The sequence below is a fragment of the Podarcis raffonei genome, chromosome 2, assembly GCF_027172205.1.
Source record: "Podarcis raffonei isolate rPodRaf1 chromosome 2, rPodRaf1.pri, whole genome shotgun sequence".
Lineage (NCBI taxonomy): Eukaryota > Metazoa > Chordata > Lepidosauria > Squamata > Lacertidae > Podarcis > Podarcis raffonei.
Genome location: NC_070603.1, coordinates 45,501,766 through 45,518,792, shown reverse-complemented (window position 1 = coordinate 45,518,792; position 17,027 = coordinate 45,501,766). Strand labels below are relative to the sequence as shown.

General features: G+C 42.3%; 2 protein-coding genes across 2 annotated transcripts in view; both read left to right on the top strand.

Moving 5' to 3' along the window:
* Window positions 1-17,027, top strand: part of SLU7 (SLU7 homolog, splicing factor) — a 252,508-nt gene that overhangs the window by 60,378 nt on the left and 175,103 nt on the right. The window lies entirely within an intron of this gene.
* ATP10B (ATPase phospholipid transporting 10B (putative)) overlaps window positions 1-17,027 on the top strand; it is a 153,918-nt gene that overhangs the window by 20,527 nt on the left and 116,364 nt on the right. The gene's annotated exons all lie outside the window — the stretch shown is intronic.

Here is a 17,027-nt window from a genome sequence, read left to right as displayed (position 1 = left end):
AGTAGTGGTGACCCAAAACTTCTCTCCACTTGGGGGAGTGCAGAGCATGTAACAATTTATATTTTTCCACCTGTTGACTTCCATTGCGGATTGTAAGAACTTGATAGTTTGTGGAATTATTTAAAAAATAGATTCAGAAGACCATCTTGGATCCAAAATCATTGATTAATTGCTCCTAGAACATATCAGTTCTGTGACCCATGCTAAGGCTGTGAGAAGATTAAAGGAGTGCTCAGATTCTCTATTTCGCATTGACAGTCTTTAGTTAACCAGGATAGTTTGGGTTTGGCAGAAGTTTTTCCTTAGGTGGTATTCTTATCTCACCAGTAGTCTCCAAAAGGAGTAAAGTAATTATGAAAACTAGAATTTGAAAAAGTACCTGCTGGATTATAAGAGTGGGATTGCCTTGTAGTCATCCTCTGAATTGTTTTGGTGTGGTACCATCAAAGAGAAAGCGATAGCAATATCGACTCATATACTTACTCTGTGATGTTTGTTTTTCTTGTGGCTTTTCCTCCACTTGCTGGCAAACTAGATCTGCCAGAGGCACCCTTGCCAGCCAGCAAAAGTAAAGGAGCATTGAGACAGACTGCAATGCGGAGCATCTGTTTGTGTTGTGGTCCAATACAGAGAGCACACTGTCCCTTAATACATACACAGGAAGCGATGTGCATTCAATTTCTCTTCCCCAATTAGTCCCTCTATGCTTTGGTCTCTGATCAAATTATATTCCTGGTTTCTTTTCTGGAAATCTGGGTGGTGTGAAGTGCAAAACCGTATGTCTCTAGGCCCCTGACATTTTCACAGACAAAGGCCACCAACGAACATTTCTGCAAATTTAAGTTTTCATTACTCTTAGAAAGGAAGGCACCTTGCACGCAGTAGATGGAAAGAAACAGCCCCTTCAGCTTCTTATTCTGAGCATGCAATCCAGAAAGTTCAGAGAGGCCATATTGCTGCTTTCCTTTTATGAGGTTTGGGGAGACAATGCTCTTGGAGCCTTTCCCCTCCCTTCCCATAGCTTTCTTATACCCTTTCACACAATTGACCTTAAACTCTCTATGCCCATGGGCATCCTTGACAAAAGTGAGAGACTAATACGAGAGAATATGAAGCCATTAATTGGGGTGGGGGTTAATAGAAACCCCCACTTTCCCTGCCTTCTCCCAATGGTCTCAATCAAATTTTCCATCTTTTGACCTTTAGGACTTGCTCTTTATTTGAGATTCCTGAATGTATTAAAAGGGAACTTTAGCAAATCCTCTGCACAGTCCAAACACCCAGTAGCTGTACTGCCTCTAACAGTGGAGGGTAGCCATCAGGGTTAAAATATCCTTATATCCTTCCTTGTCCTCCATGAATTTGTCTATCCCCTTTTAAAGCCATCTAAACATCCTTTGGCAGTGACTTGAATAAATTAACTATGCAGAAAAATTCCGCAACAGAATCCTAGCTCCTGGGGAGCAACAGCAGGAGACAGCTATTGCCTTCATGCCTGGCTTGTGGGTTTCCTGGATGCATCTGGCTGATTACTAAATTGCTCACATTTAACTACAGAGGGACTAACGGGAGCCTCTGCTAATGGGAGCCTTTTGTTTTTATTTATATTTTCACTTGTGCTTGCGCTCCTTGTCCAAGGTTGCCCACGCACTGACACTTAACAAGAAAAGACAATGAGGAACTGGGTCTTGAATCTTAATTCTGACCTTACTGATTGTGCAGCAGGATACAATTTGTTAAAAATATAAATTAGCTCTCACTGTGTAAATTTCACCACTTTCTAATCTTTCTCTCTAATTTCTATATTGATTGGAATTAATTGCTATTCATGGAGTCACAAGCTCTTGCCTATGACCTTCTAATGATGCTCTCTACTACTTGATGTGAATTTTAACTGCGAGCTGCTTTTCAGCTTTAATTTGCAGCCTAGAAGTGAAGTTTCCATTATCAAAAGCAGTGTAGTTCAATGCTTTGTTTTACATGGCTCAAAAACATAGCATGGCTTGTATTCATGTTTAAATCAATGGCGAAGCTTGCTAGGTTTTCCCTGTTCTGTGATATGGCAGGTTATGATGTGTGAGATATAGTTCCTTTAGGGGGGGTCTTACTTTCCTGTATAGTCCACACTTAGCTATCATGGTTAGTAGCCACTGAACCGTCAGGACTACAATCCTATACTATCTTGCCTTGCATACAGAAGGTCCCTGGTTCAATCCCTGGCATTTCCAGGTAGGGCTAGGAATGCCCCTTGTCTGAAATCCTGGAAAGTAAAGTCACCGCTAGGCAATGTATATAATACTGAATCAGGAGAACCAATGGTCTGATTTGGCACCTGGGTTCCTGTGTATGTTCACTGGGTATAGCAAAAGAATTGATGCTTTTGAATTATGGTGCTGGAGGAGACTCTTGAGAGTCCCATGGACTGCAAGAAGATCAAACGTATCCATTCTTAAGGAAATCAGCCCTGAGTGCTCACTGGAAGGACAGATCGTGAAGCTGAGGCTCCAGTACTTTGGCCACCTCATGAGAAGAGAAGACTCCCTGGAAAAGACCCTGATGTTGGGAAAGATGGAGGGCACAAGGAGAAGGGGATGACAGAGGACGAGATGGTTGGACAGTGTTCTTGAAGTTACCAGCATTAGTTTGACCAAACTGCGGGATGCAGTGGAAGACAGGAGTGCCTGGCGTGCTCTGGTCCATGGGGTCACGAAGAGTCAGACAAGACTAAACGACTAAACAACAATATAGCATGGCAGCCTCATCCTCCATGAATTTATCTAGTCCTTTTTCAAGCCGTTTCGGTGAGAGGCCCTCAACATATATTGCATCTAAGTTAACTACCACCTTCGATGACTTTAAAAGAGGCTTGGACAAATTCATGGAGGAGAAAACTATCAATGGCCATTAGTCCTGGTGGCTATATTTTACTTCCAGTGTTGCTGTGCGCATGTCTTGCTTGCAGGCTTCCCATAGGGATCTGGTTCGCCACTGTGAAAATAGGATGCTGGACTAGATGGGCTGTTCTTATGTTCTCAACAGTGCATTCCATATCCAGTATATATTGTGCAAAATCTTTCTTTTGTATATATCTCACCAAGCAGGGGATAGCAAGGTAATAATAATAATAATAAATAATAATAATAATAATAATAATAATAATAATAATAATAATAATTGTACACCGCCTAATCTGGCTGAGTTTCCCCAGCCACTCTGGGTGGCTTCCAACAAAGATAAAAAATACATTAAAATGTCACACATTAAAAACTTCCCTGACCAGGGCTGCCTTCAGATATCTTCTAAATATCAGGTAGTTGTTTATACTGAGTTGAAGTATTCTTAGCCAGCTGAATCCATATGGGTAAAATCCACTGCTGCCATTCCACCAGAGAAGGGGAGGTTATCTTTTATTGTTCCCCCTAGCCCTGGCAGCCTCCTGCACCTTCCTCCCCAAAATCCATTTCTGCAAGTTGAGAGAACGCTTCAAAATAATGTGGAAGGTGGTAGAGGAGAAAGACAAAATCTACAAAAAGGCCTTCCTTTTATTTATTTTCCTTCTTCTGTTATGCAACCAAGGTTCTCAGGGGGTCTCCAGTTCAGGAGCTTACCAGACTCAGACCTTCTTGCTTTCACCAAAGTGGTAGCCTCATTTGCCTTCAGGCAATAGTCTAGGTCTAGGACAACTGTTTTCTTAGCACATGCCTCTGCTGAATCAACGTTGGATTTCACCTTATGAGACTTTGCTGCGACACGTTTCTTACTCCATTTGACTTTTAATGTTCATTGAGGGATGCCTGTTTACTTTCTAGCCTTCCTCTCCTGGATGCATCCATTTTCATGAGTTATAGGAAATTAGCTGGTGAGATGATAACTATTTAAGCGGAGCAGCAGAACAAATCACACCTGGTTTTTTCTACTCATCTGCTTTAACAGTAAATGCAAATGTATATTTATGCATCATTCATTTCTCTACCCATCCATATCATTGGAATGGAAGCTCCTTTTTGTCAGCGTTGTTGATTTGTGCTTTTCTGCTGTGAACAGGTATATTAAGAGCTTGTTGAAATAAAACCAAATTTTGCAAGTATGTGCATATTCTCATCTGCCCAGCTACTGAATCTTTGAAATAAATCAGAAAAAAGATAAAAGCATCAACAAGATTTCAAGAATTTTAATTTATAACACAGATATCTAAAAGATAAGGAGTGCAATTCATGCAACACTTCCTTCTGGCAATGTTCATTAGCCAAGTGAAGTGAGAGTCTCGATTTAATTTGACCATGTGGCATTCTTTTTCTGCTTGTTAGTAGTATGTTAACATCATTGAACATTCAGAAAGTGGGTGAAGTTTTGTGCATCTGAAGTTTGAATGTCAGCTCAACTCCTGCATCTGCCACAAGCCTCAAACACAGCAGAAGCTAGGAAGGAAAATCAGCATTCTGCCCAAAAGTTTTGTTCCTCCCTCCTTCTTTTTCATTCTTAAATCCTGTTGGGTATTAATAGAATAAAATCAACCTGTGCTCTAGTTAGCTGGAAAACAAGAAAACCCATCTCTCGTATTTCCTTAGCGTGCTTTTCATAGCTAATTTTCTGTGTAAGGAAACAAACAGCTGTGAAACCTAAGGGCATAGGGCAGCTTCACACGCTATGCATTAAGCACTATATTGCTAAGCCAGATGCATGAGAAATGGAAGGAGAGGCCCATCAGGAAAGTCCCCTTGCTCTCCCCTGCCCTGTCCCCCTTTAAACACTGAAACCAATTCTTCAGCCTATACTACAGTGGTACCTCGGGTTACAGACACTTCAGGTTACATATGCTTCAGGTTACAGACTCCGCTAACCCAGAAATAGTACCTCAGGTTAAGAACTTTGCTTCAGGATGAGAACAGAAATTGGGCGGTGGCAGTGGGAGGCCCTATTAGTTAAAGTGGTACCTCAGGTTAAGAACTGTTTCAGGTTAAGAACGGACCTCCAGAACGAATAAAGTTCTTAACCTGAGGTACCACTGTATTGTAAAGCCTTTCTGTACTTACCATTTATACTGATGTAGTTGCGGTTTCATCTAGCTTTTTAAAGAATGCATTTGTGGCTAATTGTCTGCACCTTTGGTCACCCATCATTATTATTAAAAACTTGAGTGAGGGTTTTTTTTCCCCACACAAATGGCAGGTTGTGCCTTAATAAGAAAAGCTCCACTGCTGTAGCCACACCTCTAACATATCCTCATGTTTTATCAGCCAGTAAATGTTGGCATTATGAGCTTGCACACAGGGATAGACCTTTTGCAGCTTCTGTTATTATTTATTTAATGCCCAGTAGTCTGGAATTCTAATTTTCTGGGAATATAGGAACTACGGCTGGATCTAGACACATCAAAGAAGTGTTTCAGTTCAAAGTGTTGTAAATTTAAACAGGGAAAACAGGTAGAGAAAAATGTAACTCCATGTCACCATCTGGTGGCACAATGTTGTATCTCACATACAACGCATATAAATCCCCCCCCCTTTTTTTTTTTGTCTAGCCGAGTCATCGGTGTCTATCTAAGCTATGGCAAACCTAGTTAGTGTAGTGACATTTTATCTGCAGCTAATGACTGCTGTTGTGAACAGTGCTCAGCCCAGACTGACAGGTCCCATCAGTTGTGGGGGGTGGGGAGTAGCACTAAACAGATGCCTCCAAAATCATGCCCACCAACCCCCTCCACACATAAACTGGGACGGTCCTTGTACATATGTGGCACGCTACTGAAATATTGAGGCTCCATTCTGGATCCTTCACAAAAGTCAGATTTTATACAGTGAAGGGATAAGTGGTTCTTTGAATGCTTTATTCTAGAATATTAGCTGAATAATGATGGTGTTGTTTGGCAGCATGCCAAAAAAATAAGAAGAATAAAACTTCAGGATTGATGCCAATGTAAAGGGTAAGTGCAGAAAGGAGCATAGTCTCTGCTATTATAACTTTATGTGGCTTGAATAGATAGCAACAAGAGAGAGACCATCTTTGGCTCCCCCAAGGTTGGGAAATGTATCGGATTTACTTTAGTGCTGATGAGAAACATGTAGGGAAGTATATCCTGATTGCAAAGGGGACTGCTTCTGTTTAAGCACTTAGGGGGTTGAAAATGGATATCTTCAGTTTTAAAAGTCTTTTCAGTAGGTGTTAATTGTTTCCAAAGCATTTTGCAATTTTCAGTGTTAACTCACTAATAATATTACTTGTTATTTTATAGTATAATTCCTATGCATAACATTGTAAGATTATTGTCCCCAGATTATGGGTCTGAGGTGGAAAATGAGAAAACATACTTTTTAGGAGTGCAGACCGGCAGTGGTCTAATTTGGATGTCGGAGGATCACCCAAACAAGGCATATGATTGCCCAGTGTACCTGCTTCCCTTTCTGCTACAGCCAGTGAGGAAGGAAAATGTTTTTGGATTTAGTCCATTGTAGTAAGCAGATATTGACTGTATACTTATACCTGGAAAGTACTGTGATTTAATAGCAGCTACGCTGCTTACTTCTCCCACCATTTAGTTTAGCTAAAGAACTGACACTCCACAGCCATTATTCATCACATGGATTGTTCTTCGTGGTTGCTGTTTTTGTTGCTCCCATCACTGATAATAATGATGATGATGATGATGATGATACATTTTAACTTACAATTCTAGTGGATTAAATGCAAATCAGGGTTCATTTTTCCTTTTGGAAATGGGGCACAGCAGAGACTGTGGTGCCTTTTTGACATACGGTTTATTGACACATATATACAACCTGAGCCTACAACGGAGGGGTTCACAGCATCAGCACCCCAAGAGGGTCTTGTTGCAGCCTTGGATTCAAACAGAAATCAGTCATGTGCTCTGCCTGCTGCTTTGCACCTTGGTCACATAACTCCTAACCCGGCTACTCCAAGCTATTGTGTTATCTGTTGAGGGATAGGCCCTACTCATTTGTTGTCTCACACTGAGTTCCTTTTGATCCTTTGATGTCCTAATGGCCCATCAACCAGGCTATCATCTCAACACAGGAGACTGGACTAGCTTAATTAGCTTTTTTGTTGTTGTTTAGTCGTTTAGTCATGTCCGACTCTTCGTGACCCCATGGACCAGAGCACGCCAGGCACTTCTGTCTTCCACTAATTAGCTTTAGACATTTGCTGATTCCAGGGGATTAAATGGGTCCGGTACACAATAATAATAATATTATAATAATTTATTATTTATACCCCGCCCATGTAGCTGGTTTCCCCCCAGCCACTCTGGGCAGCTTCCAACCGAATATTAAAAACAATACAGCATCAGACATTAAAAACCTCCCTAAACAGGGCCTCCTTCAGTTGTCTTTTAAAAGTAAAATAGTTGCTTATTGCCTAGACATCTGCTGGGAGGGTGTTCCACAGGGTAGGCGCCACAGCCGAGAAGGCCCTCTGCCTGGTTCCCTGTAACCTCACTTCTTGCAGTGAGGAAACCGCCGGAAGGCCCTCGGCACTGGACCTCAGTGTCCGGGCTGCTTCAGGTATACAGGACCAAAGCTGTTTAGGGCTTTAAAGGTCAGCACCAACACTTTGAATTGTGCTCGGAAGTGTACAATGTAATATGCAATCAGGTCCAGCACCCACAAACTCGTAACAATACATTGCTGGAAGTGGGAAGTGCTGTTGCCCTCAGATCCTGCTTCTAGACTTCCCTTTAGGCATCTGGTTGACCACTGTGAGAAAAAGGTTCTGGACTAGCTGATTCCCTGGCCTGATCCAGCAGGGCTCTTCTTAGGTGCTCCCTGCGTAAAAAACAGAAAAGCAGTCAGAACCAGAACTCCTCCTCTTCCCCCCTCCCCAACACTTGGTTTCATTTGCTAATATGAGCCAAACAACAGCCAGTGCTGTAGGCTGAAAGCACAACAAACAGCAGACAAAGATATTTAATTAAAGGGATTCCAGATGCAATGAAACACTGAGTTGCTCCTTTGTTCTCTGAGTACATTTTGAATGCCTGTGGTGATGCTCCCTGTTCGACAAAACCTTCACCCTGCCCAGTTCCACAGAATGCTTGCTTTTGGCATAGTAACCAGAGAGATTTTATGGGAGATAAATGTGTCTAAGTCCCTTTGCAGCCTGCATTTGTCTACATGGTAGAGAACAGCGAGCAGACAAAGATAATGCTCAAGGTGTATTATTACAACAACAACAACAACAACAACAACAACAACAACACTTAGCCTTTTTATGGTGCTTTACATCACATTCATTATCTAGTTGTGATTTTCACAAGCTTGCAAAATAAATGAGTATTTTTATCCCCCATATTGCAGAGGAGAGAACTGAGGCTGGGAAATTTCAGCCACTTGGTGAATTCATACCGGAAGCAAAATTTGAACCAGGGTCTTCCGTATTCCTAGCTCAAACTACAGTCCCACTTTCACTTAAAGGGCCAGCATCACACTTCATGGGCTCTGGACATAGTGCCACTGATGTCCCCTCCAACCAGGGCAGGGCTCCTGCTTGCCACCATGCACAGGAACAGGAGCAAGCCCCTCTCCCTAGGCCACCCCATCCGAAATGCACTCCAACCTGCTTACTACTGTGCAAAGGGACAGCATCACTGCCATTTCTCCTCCCCTTGGCCACCACTCATCACCCTGCCCACCAGAGTTCTTTCGGTGCTGGTTGGGTGATGCTGCCAATGGGAGCTTGGCTCCCATCCATGGTGGCTGCCCACCATATTTAGTTACTAGTAGGACCATAGAGCTAGTGAAACTGTAGCTGGGACCAGGATTATAGTGTGTGTGTGTGTGTGTGTGTGTGTGTGTGTGTGTACACACACACACACACACACACACACACACAGTGGTAACTCAGGTTAAGAACTTAATTCGTTCCGTAGGTCTGTTCTTAACCTGAAGCACCACTTTAGCTAATGGGGCCTCCCACTGCCACTGCGCTGCCAGAGCACAATTTCTGTTCTCATCCTGAAGCAAAGTTCTTAACCCGAGGTACTATTTCGGGGTTAGTGGAGTCTGTAACCTGAAGTGTATGTAACCTGAAGTGTATGTAACCACAGGTACCACTGTGGGTGGGTGGGTGTAAGTTTTACATTGCAAATTTAAATTCAAACAATCATCATCATCATCATCATCATTTAGCATTCCCTGAATCCTTTGACTCCCCTCCACCCTTCCATGGCTGCCATTTTCCATCTTTTTCCACTGCTTCACTTGTTTTCTATATTTTTCTTAAATAATCCAATTTTACCTTAGTTTTTAATACATTACAAGTTCCTCTCTTTCTGGTTTCTGATTTTCCCAGTCAATTTCGCCATTTCAGCATAGTCCATCATCTTCATCAGCTGTTCGTCTCTGGCCAGGACTTTTTCTTCTTTCCATCTCTGGGCCATTCTATAGAAGGCCTGTAGGCCAGGAAAGTGCATTTTGGATAATCGAGCAAGGTAGGTGGCCACCACAGATAGAATCTGAAAGGAAACAGGCTGTCAGGGGGAGAGGTTCTGAACCCCTGGGACCCTCTGCTAGTGCCTGAACTAGCCAAACACTGGTGCAAGGCCTGGCCACTTCAAGTATCCTCAGATTCAGAGGGAGTTACTTCTGACTGAGGAGGCATGAATAGGATTGCACAGTCAGTTTGTCTAAGGGTGCCTTTAATTTTGCCTTCCAAAGTAGCAACTAAAGCATGGTGCTGAAAGTTTCATTGTTGAAGGATGTTTTACTTCTGCTTGGAAATGTTTGCTTGTTGCCACTGAAACTAACCCTTGCTAGTCATAAATATTAGCTCTTAAAGTTATGTATGCCTTGTGATGGGGGGGGGGGTCTGGAATTGTTGATGTAAGTTATCCAAAATGTCCACAGATGGAAGGCTTCATGAAGAGATGGGATCTTAACCTTAAGACATTGAATTAATGCAGTCAGGTTTGCTATAAGATCCCTGATCATTAACAAATGAACTGTTCTATTACGTTTCTAATCAAGCAAGCCAGAGATTTTGTTTTCTCTGTAGATGTTAGTATAATTACCCTTAATGACATCTACTAAATTTTCATTAATTTGAATAGGCTTTTTCTTTTCCACCACAAATGCAGAAGTTCATTTGCATTTTCTCTGCCCTATTGTAAACTGTTTCTATATAAATTTGGTGCATATTAGAATTGACAACTGCCCTGATCCAGCAAGAAAGATCCAAGTGCAACTTTCTGCTTTCTTTCCTTTCCTTTCTTTTCCTTCCTTTCTTCCTTTCTTTCTTTCTGTCTGTCTGTCTGTCCTTCTGTCTTTCTTTCTTTCTTTCACATTCTCTGATCAACCATTTTATAGATGTCAGTGCTGTTGTTTATGTTCCACTGACAGCAATGCTGTTTATCTTTACTCAGAAGTGGAGTTTACACCCTACAAAACATATTTAGGATTACAGCCTAAACTGTCATCTTAGTGGCTGGAAACAAGGAGCAGTTCCCCTCAGATTATTATAGACCAGCTGCTCAGCTGTGCTGACTCCCATTGATCTGCTTGGATTGAATCTTTTGATACAAATGAGGATGTTCATATAGGACCACTGGCTGTTGTGCATGACTAGCTGCCCACAACAAAACTGGATCCTTTCTCCTTTTTTAATTAAATACAACGGTCTATATGCCTCTTAAAAGGCATATTCTCATAAAGTGACCCTCAGTTTTGTTTACTTCCCTTTACATTTAGATCTACACCATAGTTTTCACAGCACATGTGCAATTTCTAAAGAACTCACCTCCAAATTTAGCAACAAGTGAAGAATGGTCCATGATTCTTTGAGGGAAGGATTGTGCTTTGAATGTGCTTTGAAGGTATATTGTGTAGACAGCCGTAAATTGAACTCAGCTTGGGTTGGATCCAGAGGAACTTCCTCCATCAAAGGATCCACACTGTTGCTAGTCTGATTTGCATAAGAATTTGCCATTTCATTCTCAATCCATTCTGGCCAGATTGAAAAGAGATCAGGGGGACTGTGTTTTAAATTGGGGTTGTTGTTTTTTAAGTCTGTTTAAAGTGGGTTTGAATGCATCTTGCTGTGTGACAACAATAGTTTTTAAAATGGTACCTTGCTCTCCCAGCCACTAGGCAAAAGAGCAAGTTCTGCCAGTTTGAATTAAGGCAATTGTACTTTAAGGAGTGGCAGGGGCAGAGGCATCTGCAACTGACTGCCCCAGGAGTCCTTCAAAGAGAACAAGGGAAGTATATTGTTTGGACCAAGCACAGCAACATCCTAAAAGCAAAACCAAGCACAAAGCCCAACCTGGTAGCCAAATTAATCTCAAGAAGGAATCCCGAAAGCAAAATTGCCAGTGTGTCAATTCAAAAGGGTGTGTCGGACTAGTCTTGGGGGGGGTTGCTGTCCAGCAGATGACTTTTTGTTTCATAGTCATTCTTTTGATCATGCATTTGTTATAACAGCTTCTGTCATCTGCGGTTCTGAATCCATCAGTTTCAGGGAAATCTGTCTCTTGCCAAGTCCTATGAACACACCATGTTTCTTGGCTACCTTGAGGGTTGAGACGGGGAGGGCAAGGGGAACGGATCTTGCATTAAATCACTCTCTCTAGTCGTTAGCATCTGTCAACACTTGCCCATAGCTGGTAATAAATAACCTGCTAACATAGTGCTTCCTTTGTCAAGGATTTGTCTTAGTTAGCTTCTAGGCTGTGCTTATGCCAGCTGTCACTGAATTAAGAAGCAATAGCTTGGCCTAAATAAACTGGCAATTGGTACATGCCAGGGAAACAATATTTAGAAAGTTGTCTTTATTTATTTTTCTTTTGCACAACTGCTAACCTCTTCTAACTTACAGGCAGTGCTTCTTAAAGTCACAAGAAGGCAAGGGCCGCAAGCCAAAGACCACCTTAGGCTAGACAATCCACAAGAGCAGAGCAAGTTACAGGCAGACTTCATGGGGCATAGTCCCGCATTTTGGATTATTTTGAAGAGTAGTTCAAGCCATTTAAATCCAAGATTTATGAGAATAATCTGCACAGGAAGGTTGGGCAGTGAGGTTCTGCTCCATGCTTGGAAGAGAACAACATATGTAGAGGCCTCTAGGCCAGGCATAGGCAAACTCGGCCCTCCAGATGTTTTGGGACTACAACTCCCATCATCCCTGACCACTGGTCCTGTTAGCTAGGGATGATGGGAGTTGTAGTCCCAAAACATCTGGAGGGCCGAGTTTGCCTATGCCTGCTCTAGGCCATGTGGCATGCCTAATATATCTCAGCCTCCAGACTCATTCAAGTTAAGAATGTATATTGGGGAGGGGGGAAAGAGAGAGAGAGAGAGAGAGAGAGAGAGAAAGGTTGATAGGCCAATTTAATTCCAACTTTTACAGCAGGTTTGGGAAACCTTTGACCCTCCAGATGTTGCTGAACAACAGTTCCCATCATCTCTGACCATTGGGCCATATTTGCTAGGGCTGAGAGAAGTTGCAGTTCAACAACCTCTGGAGGGGCAAAGGTCCCTTGCTTCAGGGACAGTCTACCTTCAGGTTGTGTCAGAGCTGCTTCTTATCAATATGAGCTGGCCACTCCAGGAGGTGTTACGCTGGAAATTTTTGAGGGAGCCCAAAAGATATTCAGAAAAGGTTGAGAGAGTGTTGATTATTTTAGGTACTCCAGTAGCTGCTCCGATACCATAAATGTTGCTTTCTCTGCATTAACGAAGTCCATATCTTGTCAAAAAGAGCATAACAGCTGCAAGTCATGAGTTCTATTAGTGAAGCTGGTCAAATAATATAGAAAAATCATTGGGTGTTTGTATATAGCATATGGCTGTTTTGAAAGGGAATAATGGGATTCTTGAAAATGTTATCAGGTTTTTATTAGTATAGTGCAAGCGCAAGAGAATATTTATTCATTCTCCATGTATTTATAAGTGACATTTAACTACTCCTTGGTGATTCCTTTCCTGAGGGAGCAAAATACAGTTTCCTGCATACTGTGGCTTTGTCTGTCCTTGCTGAAATACCAACACTCTAATGGCTCATTGTCAATAATGCTCTTGATAGAATCGCACAATATATCTTCCTAGCAGCATATTTCCTGTATTGTTGGAGAATCCGGTGGTGACCCAGGTGTTGTTGCCTGCCCTCCTAAAATGTAAAACTGGAACTGAAAGAAATGGAAAGGCATAGACGTGTTGAAAAGGTCAATTCGAATTTGGAAACTAATGCATGCTTTGGGGGGTTTTCATGTTATTACATTCAGCTCAGGGGTAAATTCATTGCACTATAGTATAATCTTTCAAAGTTAGGACTGTGCTGTTTTTATTAAACAGTGTGTCACTTGAAAATTTCTGGAGGACTTATATTTGGTGCAGATAAATCCACCAGACAGTCTTGTTTAATCTTGCTCCTTTCTTGAACCGCTGGCATATTACTTTTATAGCATGTGAAAGACAGTTTGTCCTCTACTGTCAAGTGAGCTTGATATAATAACACAGAATTGTGAAAAAATTCAATAAAATATGGCACTTTCCTTTGAGAATATCTATGCTCGTGTGCAAACTGGTTTTTCTATCCTTCTTGAAAACACTGTCGAGTTTTTAACCAGCTTCTCAGCATGAGTGTTACTCTAATTTTGTGAGAGGGGAATTCTCAGTACTTTTTAATTATAGCATTGATTTACGTGGTGAAACTACCATTCTACCATGTTGTTTGCATTATATTCCATTGTAGCTATTTAAACATGGTTTTAGTGGTGGCAGGGTTGGGCTGAATAGCCAAAATGAGGCTGCCAACCTTACCCACTTATATGGGAATAAACTTATGGAATGCACTGGTCACTTGAGTAAATATGGATAATATTAATATGGATAATATAAAGCTATAAATCAATAGGCACAGTTCTACAGATCTTCATTGCCATGCATTGCAAAATCTGTTTGTGTCTTTACAGCTTCCTAGCAGCTTCTGGCATTTGTGTGTATCCTTATCTACTGTTAATATATCACTGATAAGAATATAAGATAAGAACCTGCAGAATCAGGCCCAATGGCCCATCTAATACATTAGGCATATCCAACTTTCAAGAGATTGAGATCTACTCCCACTATTAAAAAAAACTGGCAGTGATCTACCAAAGTTTTTGAACTTTTTTTGGGGGGGGGGGAATCAAAGTTGTTGAGCTTTTCTTAGGAAGTCAAAGTTATTGAGCTTTTTTTGGAGAGGGTTGGGGGCGGGTCCCATGATCTACCACGGACACCCCGCGATCTAACCGTAGATCATGATATACCTGTTGGACATCTGCCTGTTGGACATCCTCTTCTCACTAGATGCCAAAAAGCAGAAGCTGAGCACAAAAGCTGGGAATCCCCACATGATTCCAAGCAAGTGGAATATTGCCTTTGACAGCAGAAGTGGAACATAGCCTTCGTAGCTAGTAGCCATCAATAGCCTCCATGGAAAGCCCTTAGACTTGATGGGGATTATTTCTGTTGACAGCTGAGACCAGGCAAACTGTAGTAGGTTTGTCTGTTAATGCTTCTGTCACTCAAGATGAGATCTACCATGCATTGCTAAGCATAATTCTAATCAGGTAAGTTGATTGAAAGGGAGCTGCAGAACCTACTCTTAAACCTGAAATACTAGAGGAAACTTTAAAAAAAACCAGTTTCTTTTCTTTTTTCAAAAATAAGGATGTCTTGGGGGGAAATACTATTTAGAACTAGCATTCAAATACTGTTATGGGTTTGCGGGGGGTGAGAGCCCCCTAAATACCTGGCTGCCAGATCTTCTCCATAATTCCTGGATTTAGTAAAAGTTTGACTTAATCAAGGTTTGATTACAGTTTGATTACACTTTGCCAAACATGGAAACCCCCAGGATTTAACTATGCTAATGAGCCAACCCAGCTCAGCAGAGGACAAAGGCTGGTGATGGCTCATCAAGGAAACCATCAGAGGGCAAGGCTGCCAGACAAGGGGGAGTGGCGACCCCAGAGGTGAAAGCAAGGTCTAGAGTTTCAACATTGAATGACGTAGGCTAGTGGGAGGTCCTTGGAGTCGGTAAGAAGTGAGAATGAGAAGGAAGGGCAGAACTCCATGTGAGTGGGGATGACAGGCTAGAACTAGGAACTAAAAGTGGATGGCTTTTTGCTGTCTATTGAATCTAATGCTACCCTTAAGGGATAAGCCAGACCCTCATAAGAGCTGAATTCAATCCCCCCATCTAAATGCAGGTTGTATATATGTGTAAATAAAGCCATATATCATAAAGACACCACAGTCTCCACTGTGTCTCTCAAAAGGGAACACAGACCATGGCAAGTGTGCCTGCAGCTCCTGGAATCTCGCACTGCCTGTGGAGATTGGGGAAGTCTGGAGCACTACCAATTGCCCTGCCAGCAGAAAGAGAACAAGGAGAGAGCCCATCTAGCCTCTCTCAGGAGGGAGGGGATTCCTCAATATGGGAGCAGCCACAGAAAAGGCTCACACGCAAGCATCGCATTTACAATAAACCAAAGGCTTTGCACAGATAAGTGTTTGAAGTGCTTGCCTGTTCAGAGTCATGTGTTCCTGCTGCTGCTGCTGCTGCTGCTGCTGCTGCTGCTGCAGTATATTTGAAGCAGAGAAAACACACACTTCCCCCAGCCCCGCAACAAACAAAAAATGCTTTTGAGAAATATTGAACTGAGCTCCTACCAGAGCAAAAGGACAGAAGAGTTTATTAAATTGTTAGCTTCCCTGGAGCATAAAAAACACTTTTTTGGGGTCCCATTTTTAGGTGTTTCATTTTTAGTTTGGTACTGTTAGATATATTCTTCCTTCATATATATGTTTTAAGTACTTGTTGCCATATTTTTAAATAAAAAGCGACTTGATAATTTTGTTTCATATTCTTTCAGTACTGCTTATCAGTATGTGACGTGAGAAAGTGTTACACTTTATAGTCACTATCCAATTTCTTATGTGTGTCCTTCATATACCGTATTTATAGTGCCCCCAAGAAAGAATTTTCCCCCAAAATATGTTGGACCTGGAATGAATTTCATTTCAAGCACCTGGAGTTGTTGGGTTTGGCAGGGAGGGAGCAGTTGCTTTCCCATATAAACCCCTTGAATATTGTAATGCTAAAAATGCTACATGCATCACACACACAAAAAGAGAACAGAGAGTTGCATCAAGTATGAATTTGTGCTAGTCTTCATCTATAAATAATTATTTTCGTTTAAATGGGGGGGGGAGAATCTCACCATAGTGGGGAAGTCTATTGACAGACAGCTTCAAGGCAACCAGGGTGCCCACTCATGAGGGCTGAGCCCTTTTGGGAGGCCCCAATATTTTTTGGGAGGGACCCCACCAAGTCCCAAAAATTCAGAGGGCAAAGGAGGCCGAGCGTGGAGCTGAGCGTAGCTTGGCTTCAGTGGCCAGCTCCTTCGCCCCCTCCTCCTGCTGCTGCTGCTGCTGCTGCTGCCACAGAGGGGGTCAAAGCAGCCCCCTGCCAGTAGCAGTGGCAGGGCAAGGAGCCACCGACCATTGAAGCTGTGCAGCTGCTGCACTTGGCTCCATCCCAACTCCTTCCAACGTCCTAACATCACACACAGCATCACACATGTAAGTCAGAGATCGTCCCCCCCCCATCACCCTTACTAGATAATGCTTCTGAAGGCAGCTGATTTGCCCTCTTAGGACTGGACTGGATAGCCCTTCAACTAGTCTGCTGTCTTGATTCAAAATGGCATCCAATTACATTTAAACACAGATGAAACCCTGCTCCTTGACCTCAAGAACCACTGTGCAAAATTTGGTTGTGATATTTTAAAGGCATCTGAATGCATAGCAAACAGCTTTCCAAAATGCAGTGGCACCTCGGGTTACATACGCTTCAGGTTATATACATTTCAGGTTACAGACTCCACTAACCCAGAAATAGTACCTCGGGTTAAGAACTTTGCTTCAGGATGAGAACAGAAATCATGCAGCGGCGACGCAGTGGCAGCAGCAGGAGGCCCCATTAGCTAAAGTGGTGCTTCAGGTTAAGAACAGTTTCAGGTTAAGAACGGA